Here is a 12210-nt window from a genome sequence, read left to right as displayed (position 1 = left end):
CTGTTTACTTATGATCTCATGTGGAGGTCCTGCACAATTTTTGCCATATCATGATAATCGTACCAGCGTTATGTCCCAACAGCTTCCCAGGAATTTTTTTCAAAAAGGTAAGCTCACAGTATATTCACTAATTAGTATACCTATTAAATAATCCTCATTAAAACTACTAGGGGCCATATCCACAAGCAATAACATTAGTACTGGTTCTAACTACATAGACCATGCGACCTCTGTAGGGACGCAAAAGCCAGGTAAGCTCCTCTAGGTTGTTGAGATCATGCCTGACAATATTCTTTAAATGCTAAGAGAAATAAATCACAAGGCACCAAATAATCCATTGTTTCTTGAGGACTTACCTGTCCTCAAGGTTATGCTGGGCAATATACTAATAAATGAGACAAGTGTACAGCCTGGCAAATGTGTAGGTTATTTCCTTTATTGCCTCAAAATGATACTTGTTCTCCAAGAAAATAAAGACCATGTTTGACTTTGATGATTTGTGGGTCCCAAGAAGATTTATACTTTTATAACTCAATGACTAAGTGTAGTCACATCTTAGAGCCCCAGAGAGGCAAAAGGAACTATACAAAGATACATAGCTACTTAGTGGCTAAGTCACAGACACTATTTAGTTCAGCTAAACTCAAATGCTATTAACTGAGTGTAAGATAGGAATATAGGCAGAGTGTTTAACATCTTTGCAACATAGTTCATTGAGCTACTCCTTGGTTGAATGAAGTTTCCAGCTGCCTCTGATTTACTCAAGCTTGAAAGTAGACATAATGACAACTGTACTTTTTTATTTTATTTTTTAAACCTGGTACCTCCTGGAGCCTTACTCTATCAAGTAACTTTAATATAGCACCCACATTTCTTATTCTAAATATTTTGCACAAAAGAACATAAATACTCCTTGATTTCCTAGCTTCACAAAGAAGAGAGCTCTATCTCCCTAAAGTATCTTTATTGCAAACCACCGCCATAATGGTGCAAATCTCTTAGCTTTGGCCCGAGTTTCAAGCTGACTAGGTATAATTTGACTTGACTTTCTGCTAAATTATATTTAAACTCTTTCTCTGTTATTTTATTTCAAATGAATTTTGAAAAAAAAAATCTGACATTTGTGGTATGTATGACTGTATGGTTACTGACAAAATAGAAGGGTATATAAAAGGTTTGTTACACATCTGGAGAAGATAAATTCTTTTCAATACTGGAAGAAGCATTCTACATTGTATGTTAACTTCCCCTTTTGACAATTAAACACCACGTGCTACTATGTAAAACAGTAAAATAAAAGTGAAACATTCACGATTGTTTGTAGTTGGACTTCTGGTTGTATGGGCATAATACTGTAAGTGACAGCTTTTCGTGGGAAACTCAGGGCTGTATGGAAACAAACATCCAGAGATCCCCAAAATATGTTGCTTACAGTGTTACACAACGAAATTTGATGACTATAACAAAAAGTCAAACTTGACTATTATTTTAATGTTAGCATTTCTACCGAATTCTTATTGTTTTTATTAGGTAAACTATAAATGTATAAAATAAGTATTAATCCTTTGATAGCCTATTTAATTAAGCCAGAATATTTCATTCTCTAATCATTTGGATACATTAAGAGGTTACTGAAACACAAAACCACCAAAAAGTTAGTCAAATGTTCATTCTTTTTTTTAAATTGAAGGATACTTGATTTATAATATTGCATTCGTTTCAGGTATACAGCAGTGATTCAGTTATATATATATTTTCAGATTATTTTCCATTATAGGTTATTATAAGATATTGAATATAGTTCCCTGTGCTATATAGTAAATCCTTGTTGCTTATCTATTTTATGGATAGTACTTTATATCTATTAATCCCATAATCCTAATATATCCCTCCTCCCCTTCCCTTTCCCCTTTGGTAACCATAAGTGTGTTTTATAGGTCTGTGAGTCTATTTCTGTTTTGTATACAGATTCATCTGTATCGTTTTTTAGATTCCACATGTAAGTGATATCATATGGTATTTGTCCTTCTCAGACTGACTTACTTCACTTAGTATGATATTCTCTAGGCCCATCCATGTTGCTGTAAATGGTAATATTTCATTCTTTTCAGTGGGTGAGTAATATTCCACATCTTCTTAAACCAGCTATATGTTGATGGGCACTTGGGTTGTTTCCATGTCTTGCCTATTGTAAATAGTGCTGCTATGAACATTGGGGTGCATATGCCTTTTCAAATTAGAGTTTTCCTTAGTGGCTGTATCGATTTACATTCCCACCAACAGTGCAAGAAGGTTCCCTTTTCTCCACGCCCTCTCCAGCATTTATTATTTGTAGACTTTTTGACGATGGCTATTCTGACCGGCGCGAGGTGTTACCTCATTGTGGTTTTGAATTGCAATTCTCTAATAATTAGTGACGCTGAGCATCTTTTCATGTGTCTGTTGGCCATCTGCATGTCTTCTTTGGAGAAATGTCATTCTTTTATTTCTAACAGAAGAAAGCTTTAAAGTAACTTCAAATCAACAATTATTTTTGAGTCTCGACTATGTGCTCAACATTGCTCTGGGGGAAAAAAATGTTGGTTACTGAAAACCATTCTCAGAACACCCCAGTGCGGGGGAAATTCTGAGCTATTTGGTGGTTGTTGGAAATTTAGTCATTTCCATATCAGTCAGTATCTCCTCAGATAAAAAGTCTTAGAATTTGTATGTGAATCAACTCAAAATGAAATTCATAGTGGTAGAACCTTTACAAAAAATTCTTCATTGTATTAAAAACTTATTCTACATTCTAATTTGATTGTACTGTGAAATATTTTTTTCCAATTCTGTAACATGATAAAAGATAGCATTTTATTGGTAGGTCCCACGCCTAGCTTCAGTATTAGAGGACACGGAGCTGCTGAGGTAGCCTATGGCTTTCAGTAAAGACCCTCAGACCACCCCACTTGGAACTAATTTCAAAGAAGTTTCCTCTGCTCGCAGGTCACTTTATACTGTTTTCTTATGTTGGAGTGTAGTTTACTATCAACCAGTTAGGAAATGGGATCTTAAAGCTGCACTTACTATCATACCTATTTGGAATCTTGTGCTAAACTTAGCATCTTTGCCTGTTTATGCATTTGTTCACTTCCTCCTAGGAGTTTTTAATCCCATTCCATTATAGACAGGGACTATACCTGATTTACCCATGTATCCCATTAAAGTCTAAAACACTGATTTGCAGAAGGTGCTCAGTAAATACTTTGTAAATAAAAACTTAAATTATTAAATAAGACAAAAATAGATTATTACTGGGAAACATTTCTTATAACATTATTCCATAATTTAGTGGCTTAAAAGAATCACTTATTTGGGGTTACAGTTTATGGTGGACTCAGCTGAGTGGTCTTGGCTTGCACAGGTACCTGCAGACAACTGGCAGGTCCACTGAGAACCGTGTGGTCTATGGAGAACTCAGCTGGGGCAAATCATTTCTGTTCCACATGGTCTCTCATCCTCCATCAGAACAGACTGAGTTTGTTCTCATGCAGTGCAGGATTCCAAGAGACAGAGAGCAGAATTGTGCAAGGCCACTGGAAGTCTAGGCTCAGAACTGGGGAACAGTTATTTCCACAGCTTTCTGTTGGCTAAAAAAAATGTCATGAGGCCAGCCCAGATTCAAGGGATGGGGAAATAGACTCCACCTCTTGATGGAAGGGGCTAAAAGATTTTATTGCAAAAGGTGTGCATACAGGGATGGGGGAAGATTTAGGTATATTTTTGCAAGCAATTCATTAATTGCGTCACTTACAAACATCTATCACAAAAATGGTATAGAGTTCCCAAAGCAAACGATGACCATTCTAGAATTTCTAAAAAGAAGTTAACTTTCCCATTGTTCCTATGTCTTTAGGAAAGTTTTTTTTTTTTTCTGTCTTACAGTTAGCACCATTAATATCCTAACTTCATTAATGCATTTGTTTTTTCAACAAGTATTTATTAAACAAAAGCCACGTGCAAGATACCATGTTAAGTGGTGGGGATACTAACAAGATGCCTCCTTTCAGAATCCAGTGGAGGAAAACACACGGAGAAGTAACTATGACAAACTGTGTCTTCCTAGACAGTGCTCTCAGAGCATACAAATAGAGATAAAGAAAATTAACCCTGAGATACAAATGGCTTCTGAAAAGCAGCAGTGGTAAACGATCTTTGCCAGCAGGTCAGAGTTCACCTAGAAGAAACAACTGACAGCTCACTTGTGGCATCAGCAAAGGCTCGGGCTGGGAATAGCACGACAGTTCGGGGACCAGGACGTGGCTGAGATTGGAGGTAAAACACACAGTCAGTGTACTAGAGTGGAAGAAGATAAAGATAAATTATAGAGCAGAACCATGTGATAAAGAACTCGAAACATCCTCCTAAAACTTTTGATTTTTATCTTCTAGTTAATGAATAAAGGTCATGGAATGACTTTAAGCAAGGAAGCCATTGTGGTCAGTTTTGCATGTTACAGAAGAAATTTCGACAGTGGTGACAGCTAAGAATTAAAGAGGGACAAGAGTGAAGGATAAAGTTAGAAGACTAGGTTCTGGAGGGCACATATAGCTCCGATGAAGAGTTTCTAACTTTCTTAGGGCACATTCTCTCCCTTCAGAGCTCCAACCTCTGTTTGTACAGCTGTGTGACTATTGGACTGAGCCACATCTCTCTGATAGACTAAAAGCTTCACTAGGGCAGGTTGCCTCTGGTTTTGCTCTCCATTGTATTCCTGTTGCCTCACAAGTGCTTACCTGATGGCAGGTGTCTGGGTTGATTCCTGAGCAAATGCATGAATTGAGTAACTGTGGGATTTTTTTAAGAAGAAGGGAAGTTATTTTAATATTTCTAAATAACGTACATTAAATATTGTAAGGCTGGGAAATCAGGTGCTCTCTGTTTCCAGAGGGCAGATATGGTTTTAAAAGAGTCTTCTTCCATGCTTCTTCCCAGTCTGCTTCCAGAATGGGGCCAACAGATCACCCAGGAGGAGACAGTGTAGCTCTGTCACAACGATCACCTAGGCTCAGGCTCCAGCTTCCTGAATCAGTGCCAGCTGTGGTGATGGCTTTTGAGATGCACACGGCTTTCCTGTGAGGTCATTACTGATGGAAATTATCAACACCTCTGTCCCTTGGGGAGGGTAAGAAGCCAGCTCCATTCAAATAAGCATTCCTCATGCTCCTGCCTTGGAAACACTCTCCTGCTCCTACTGAAGATGTTCCAGTTTGAGGAACAGGATAAAGGATGACACTGAAGGATGAAAATCAGAGCAGACACAATACAGCTCCATCAGGAAGGGAATCACGGAAGAGTTTCCATGTGTCTTAATACTATCCTTTTTATCATCCCCTTCACTTAATTTAGTCAGTCAATGAGATGCTATTCCAAGTAGGTGCCAGGCAGCTTTCAGGACATGGTCACTCATTCTATCTCCCATAGAATAGAAATTACTAGACTGTGAAAAGTTTTGTAGCCTGCTAATGCTATGATACCAGTTTTCAAGACTAGTTTATTTTATAGAAACAGTCATTGTGTAGTTTTAGATATTATCATACTTTTGTGTCAATACAGACTAATTGTGAGCAAATGGATATATATACAAAGATTATCAGATAATACAAAAATGCATAGGTAAGAAGGGGAGCATTCACTATGGAAAATAGGAGTAAGGAACAAATTACTTTGATTATTTGGCTATCTTGATTTCCTCAGTGGGAAGTTTATAATGGTTTGAGATAGCCAGCCTACACATGAGTTCCGATAAATGATGATAAGGGAGATATCTGGCTTCATTCAGCAAATATTTACTGCACTCCCACTATGTAGTAGGAACCATGCTCTGCACAGGGATCTAAAATGGTACAAGACATTCCCTGATCATAAGGAGTTTACAGTCCAGCAGAGTTGTCTGTCAAACGATGGGTGAGAGGGCGGCTGTCTGGGCAAAAAAAAAAAAAAAAAAAAAATGCAAAGAAGATGAATTACTTGAAATCGTAATAGCAAATTGTGTTTGGCAAAGAAATTCCAAGAATATTAGCATAATTGGGGTGTTTATGAGAAGGAAAAGTCTCATATTACTGCAAGCAATTTTCAAGAAGCTGAAAAAGAGAAGCTGGCATTTGGGGGAATGTAGAATCTTAGAAGTATTTGGAGGAACCCTTTGAAGTTTTAGTAAGTGGGGTTCTGGTTAATGTTTCCATAGCAAGGCTGGGGCACAGGTTATGAAGACAGCATCAGGGAAACTAAGACCTCAACCACTCTTGAAATTCAACTGCTCGGAGAGCAGACTGTAACCCAGGTAAGACCAGAAGATACCACAGGTGTTTCTCCTGGGCCAGAAAATGCAGAATTCAAATGACTATTTATAGGTAGAAATAAATTCTTTACAATTAACATTTTCAAACAACACAACAGTATACAAATGTCATGTTATTTCCTACTCTAAGGGATAAAGAACACAAGTGAATGGGCAGCGGAAGACAGTTCATGAATGCATAAAGAAGAGAGAGCTCAAGAGAAAAATCTCACCACAGTGGCAAGCCTGATGTGCAAAAGCCCATTTAGCAAGAACAGCTCAGACCTTCATTTCAAATTTTATCAGAAGCCACTGGTCCTAGAGTATCACTGGCGCCTACTGAATTTTCACCGGGGACTTAACGGAAAACATCTGTTCTCTTACTTAAAAGTGAATCAATTGATTAAATCAACGTTTGCTTTCTTTCTTCTATTAGAAGCATAGCTATTTCTCTTTTTCTTCCCTCCTGATTCCTTTAATAACTTACTTCCGCTTGTGAGTTAAAATCTGGACTAGAGGTTATGTCTCTTTCTGTGCCTACCTGGGGTAATTTACCACAGGTCAAGCTGAAATGATGTCAGAAATCCATGGATGTAAACAATTTGGTAAGTAATGTTTCATATGTAAATTAAAGCTTACATAACCACAAAAAATGACCTCAAGCAGCAAACACACATGTGAGTGTGTGTGTGCGTTTGTGTGAGAATACACAAAATCCTCGCTGCCTTGGGAAGACCCTGACCATAGTACTGAACTTTGATTTTGAAATTTCACCTTTGTGTTTAAACTCATTTCATAGTTTTTACAAAGGAGATTCCATAACATGAGTGGATTAGGTCTGTTTTGACTCAGGGTTTTTAACTTGAAAATGGAATCTTTGGGACGAAACTTCTGTGGTTGAACTCCACATTGCCTCATATATTTTTCTGAGTCAACAGGACTATCCTTCTGTATCGGCATCCACTGAACAACAGGATCCATATGAAGCAGTACCTCAGGAAGCAAGAATAAACATAGCAGCCAACAGTACAGCATGGATGCGGTCATTCCCCAAATGGACCCTCGTCTGACATCTACAACTTGCCAAGTGCTGTCTGTTCTAGGCCCAGGGGATGCATGGATAGATAGCATAGTGTTTGCTATAAAGGATTTCACGATCAAATAGGGAAGAGAAATAAATCTGCAGTCACAATAGCCTGAGATAAATGCTGTGCTAAGGGATATATAAAGTGACATGAGATAACAGAGACAGACGGGAATAACTCTGCCTTCAGAGAAAGTGGAAGGGGACTCAGGGAAGATTCCATAGATTTGAACAAGACCTCAAGAAGGATAAGCCCCATTGCTGCCGTATTTCTATAAACTTGGCAAGTCATTTCACTGCTCCGTTCTTCAGATTCTTTATCAACTAGACAAGAGAATTCAGAGTAAGTCATGTGTTTAAAAGACATGTAGAGAAAAGTCTACCTCTCAAGCCTGGTACATGTGAACTTGAAGGTTAGGGCTAGGATGAGAGGAGTAATAATAAAACACAAGAGGATGGCATCCTTAGGAGAGAAACAGAAAAGTTCCACATGCCGTTTTGCCTCTTCTTCCCTTTGCCATCTTGGATTTGTAGGTAGCATCAAAACCACTGAATAGAAAAATGAAATAATATGCAGAGTTGTTATAATCCTCCTCTTCATCTATGTCAATCAATAGGGTGTATAATAAACACAATGTTTTAAAAGTAAGGAGAAAATTATCCTGGTATTAAGGCTCAGAAAAATTGCATGTTATATAATAACAGATGACATATATTATATATTATTGCATTGTGTTACATATTACACCAGCATGTGGTAGAGATGGGCAGGAAATACCAGGTTAGCAAGCAGACAAGAAGAGCAGAGGTCTCTGGAGAAACTGGGTGAATGATACTTAACTCATACAGTTGCTGTGGGGATAAAATGGAAGATGTATGTAAAACACATTGAACATTCCCTGACACAGAGTTAGCATGCAGCAAATAATTTTTATTGTCATCTCCCACCACCTAAAAATATAGCTAATAAGAAGGGAAAGGTCCCCTCCAACATTATCGTCATCAGCAGAGGCAAGCTGAGATGATTAGTGAGACAGGAAGAAAACAATTACAAGACCTTTTCTGGGGCTGCCTCACTATTCCTAGTGCCCAAAGCAGATGATAACAGTATGTCCCTCTCAGGAGGCTCCAGGGGACTATCCACCATCCTAAGATCTTGACCTGGCAACATCTTTCGGTAGGTGTCATAATAAAAGAATAAAGAACAAAATCAACTTAGAAAGAAATGTGCCAAGAGAAATTCCACAAAAGGGAAAACCCAAAGAAATAAAACGAGAAAACACATGTGAAACTGATCAACCGCTGTACCTATGGCTACACGTTGGCCAACTGTTAGGCACACTGGTACTGAAGGGAATAACACGTCAGTAATGATTCCTGCCCAGAAATAATATAAAACACAATGCAGAGACATACTGGCTTAATTTGTTAAAGGATGTTGGAACTAAAACAGGAAAGAAAATAGTTGTTTCCCTCACTGGAATGCCCCCAAACTAGTCTGTAGTAAGTATACCACCACCCTGGCATCTATCACAGAACCTTTGGTCATCTCTTCATGGTATGGGCTGACACTTGATATGAGCACAGCTAAACATGACAGAGAAACGTAAATGAATGGAATTTTGTTTTTCACATCAGTGTCTGAGGTGGAAGAGCCAGACGAAGAAAGAGATAAAAGTATTATAATCTGACAAAGTAAGCTCAAAGCTTGGGATGCCATCAAAGCCAAGCACACTAGGAGAGAAATTTCAGATACCTAATTCATACACGGAACTGGAAATAATGAAAAGCTGGTCAGAGCCTCTGAAAAACAGCCAAATCACTAAATCTTGAGCCATTCAGAAAATTCTTAATGAAGCCTCATCCAAAAGCAACTCCTAAAACATATGGTCCAGTAATTTGGTGACTTATTCAGCCAGCATATATTAAGGAGCTATCACGTACCCAACAAGTTGCTTAACTCTGGGAGATGAGCTTCTGCCTTGAAGGAACTTACAGTCAGATGTGGGAGACAAGAGACCCACTTTCCACAGCCTGGGTGGTTTGGGTAAGGGATGCATTTAGATGAAGTCATACGGTAGGGTACACCTCTTAGGAAAGAAATGACAGAGCTCAGAAACAAAAATTAAAGGCAACACATGCAAACTGAAGGGCTCAAGGAAAACCCTGCCGAGGAGAGGAAAGGGTATACAGTCGGCTCTCCTATCCCTGGGTTCCACATCTGTGGGTTTCACATCCATGGATTCACAAACCAACAATATTTGGAAAGAAGTTCCAGAAAGTTCCAAAAAGCAAAACATGGATTTGCCTTGCACCTGGCAACCATTTACATAGCATTTACATTGCATTAGGTATTATAATTAATCTAGAGATGATTTAAAGTATATGGAAGATGTGCATACGTTAGATGCAAATACTACACTATTTTATATAAGGAACTTGAGTATCGTGGATTTTGGTATCTGAAGCAGTCCTGTAACTAAACCACTGTGGGTACCGAGAAACCACTATAATTTTTAAAATGTTGTGTTGACGTAATACTGTCCTGTATTTCAAAGCTTTGAAATATTATAGAAAACTGTTGAGTAAGTGAAGAACTTATAAAAGGAAATCACAACCCTCACCTCCTCTGGAAATGTGGGACATCATGGCTCGGTGAAGATGGCTGTATTAATTATTCTCTTTCTTACTGACTTTCAGCTTCAATGAGAAATGCCTTACTAACATCACTAAGAATCATAGTTGGGAGAGATAATTCTTCCTAAAGGAACCTGCATACATGTTATCTGGATACGAATATTTGCCAGAAATTTGGGTGGAAGTTACTCTCTCTCTCTTCTCCAAATTTAGTAAATTGGATCTCTTTTCAATTAATCTTCAAAAAAAAAAAAGAGATCACAAAGGCAAAGATTTGATGAACAATGGAAATCAGATAACAGATATTCCTCTAGAAGAAAATGCCAAAAATGATTTTTTTTTCTGTGTGTTTCTACAAGTCAAGCAGAAGTGCAGGCTTTAAGAAATGAGGAGAAAGTGTCCCTAGAAAGACTGGCGAGGTGAAAGATGTGCTGGAACCAGTCCCAGGAAACAAGTGGTTGCAGGTTTAGTGGTTTACCTGGAAGGACAAAGGAATGTACTGAAATATTCTAAGGAAAATAATAGGGGAAGACAGGCTGATGAAAACCCAGACCCCAGCTTAGGCAGAAAGTGTGGGAAAGGAGGAAACAAAGAGGCATGTGGATAGTTCTAGGAAAAAAAATCTTGTTTTGAAACTCTAGGCAAAATACCTTGCTGCAGAAAGGAAAACAACTATTGGGAATTATATAAATGGCCAAGAATTAAGATTTGAGAGCCAAAAAAAAAAAAAAAAATTTACAGCACACAGGCTCCCTGAAATATATATTTTCCATCTGCATTAAAGCTGAAAAGTATTACTGAATATATTCTTTTAATGAAATAACAGGTTAAAAAGTCTGAAAGTTCTTATGATGAAGTAAAAAAAATTAATGAGGATTACTTTTTTGCCCTTATATTCATCCAACATATCATCAGAGTTTATAGTCCTTGTAGTAAAATTCCTGGAAAATTATGGCATGCCACAAGCTAGGAAATTATATTTCTCTCTCTTTCTTTAGAATGTATAAATACACATGCACACGTATGAGTACACATATAACCGTTTGGTGATGGGAAGATAAATGGTATGGGGAAGAAAGAGTCTAAACTGGTTCTCAGTGGGTTTAGACTTTGGAAAATAACTCAGAGATCAGGATTGAAGTAGAGTGCTCCTTACAGACCTTTATCCACTGTTAGAATCCCAGAATTTCAAACTCTACATGAGCCTTAAAGATCTTTTAGTCCAATTATTTTAAAAATTGTGCTATGAGGATTTGCAAGAACCCAAGAATATACCTCAGTGATCCATAAACAAGGAAATGTCTGCCAAACAGACAAAAAAAGCTTTAAATTACCTAAGAAACACGTTCATCACTTTTATTTTTATAAGATTTTGTGTAAGGTTTAATTTAATTTTTTAAAAAAAGAGTTCTGCAGCTAAGTAAATAAGGAAATTCTCAATTTAGCCCAACTCTCATTTGATAGGTCAAAAAACTTAGACCCAGAAAAATAAAATAACCTCCTCAGAGCCTCAGTACCAGGTAATTGCATAGTTAGGACCATGTCTTACTTTGGATTCTCACATCAGATACCAAGACAAGACTTGGTGCAGGTAACTTCTTTGGGAATTGATCCTCAGAAACAAAAGTGACAGAATTGGGAAAGTGAGACAAGGAAGGAAGAAGTCCAATATAGATTGTGTGAGTAAGTGGGTTACTTCTGCAGGCATCTGGGGCCCAGTCTTGCTGGGTACCCTCTTAGAAACCATATAGAACATGCCTCTGAATACTCCCGCCATAGAATTGGAAGACTGGGCATCTATCCACCATCCCCCATCTCCACAGGTTGAGGGTTGTTCATGGTGGCCTTAATTCCCCTGCACTTTCGGGCAGCAGAGAAAGCTCCCAGGGCTCCAGTGAAAATCCTCAGGTGAGTCGTGGAGAACAGGAGGTGAGAAGCAGTTAGCGTACTGGAAACTGTCCATCACAGCTGCAGGTGAACTCAGGTGGGTCTAGGGGATACGACACACAGCATCAAGAGCATCTACTGCTGACTTGAACCCATGTCTTCTCACTTCCAAAGCCTTGCCTCACTAATGTTAACATGAAAGAAATTTGTGTAAACTGCAAAGCGTTCTTATTCTCTTCATCAAGCACTCCCTTTCTGATGAACAAGTTTCAGACACTCAGTG

Source organism: Phocoena sinus, chromosome 5 (genome assembly GCF_008692025.1).
Source record: "Phocoena sinus isolate mPhoSin1 chromosome 5, mPhoSin1.pri, whole genome shotgun sequence".
Lineage (NCBI taxonomy): Eukaryota > Metazoa > Chordata > Mammalia > Artiodactyla > Phocoenidae > Phocoena > Phocoena sinus.
This window is presented reverse-complemented; position numbering follows the sequence as displayed.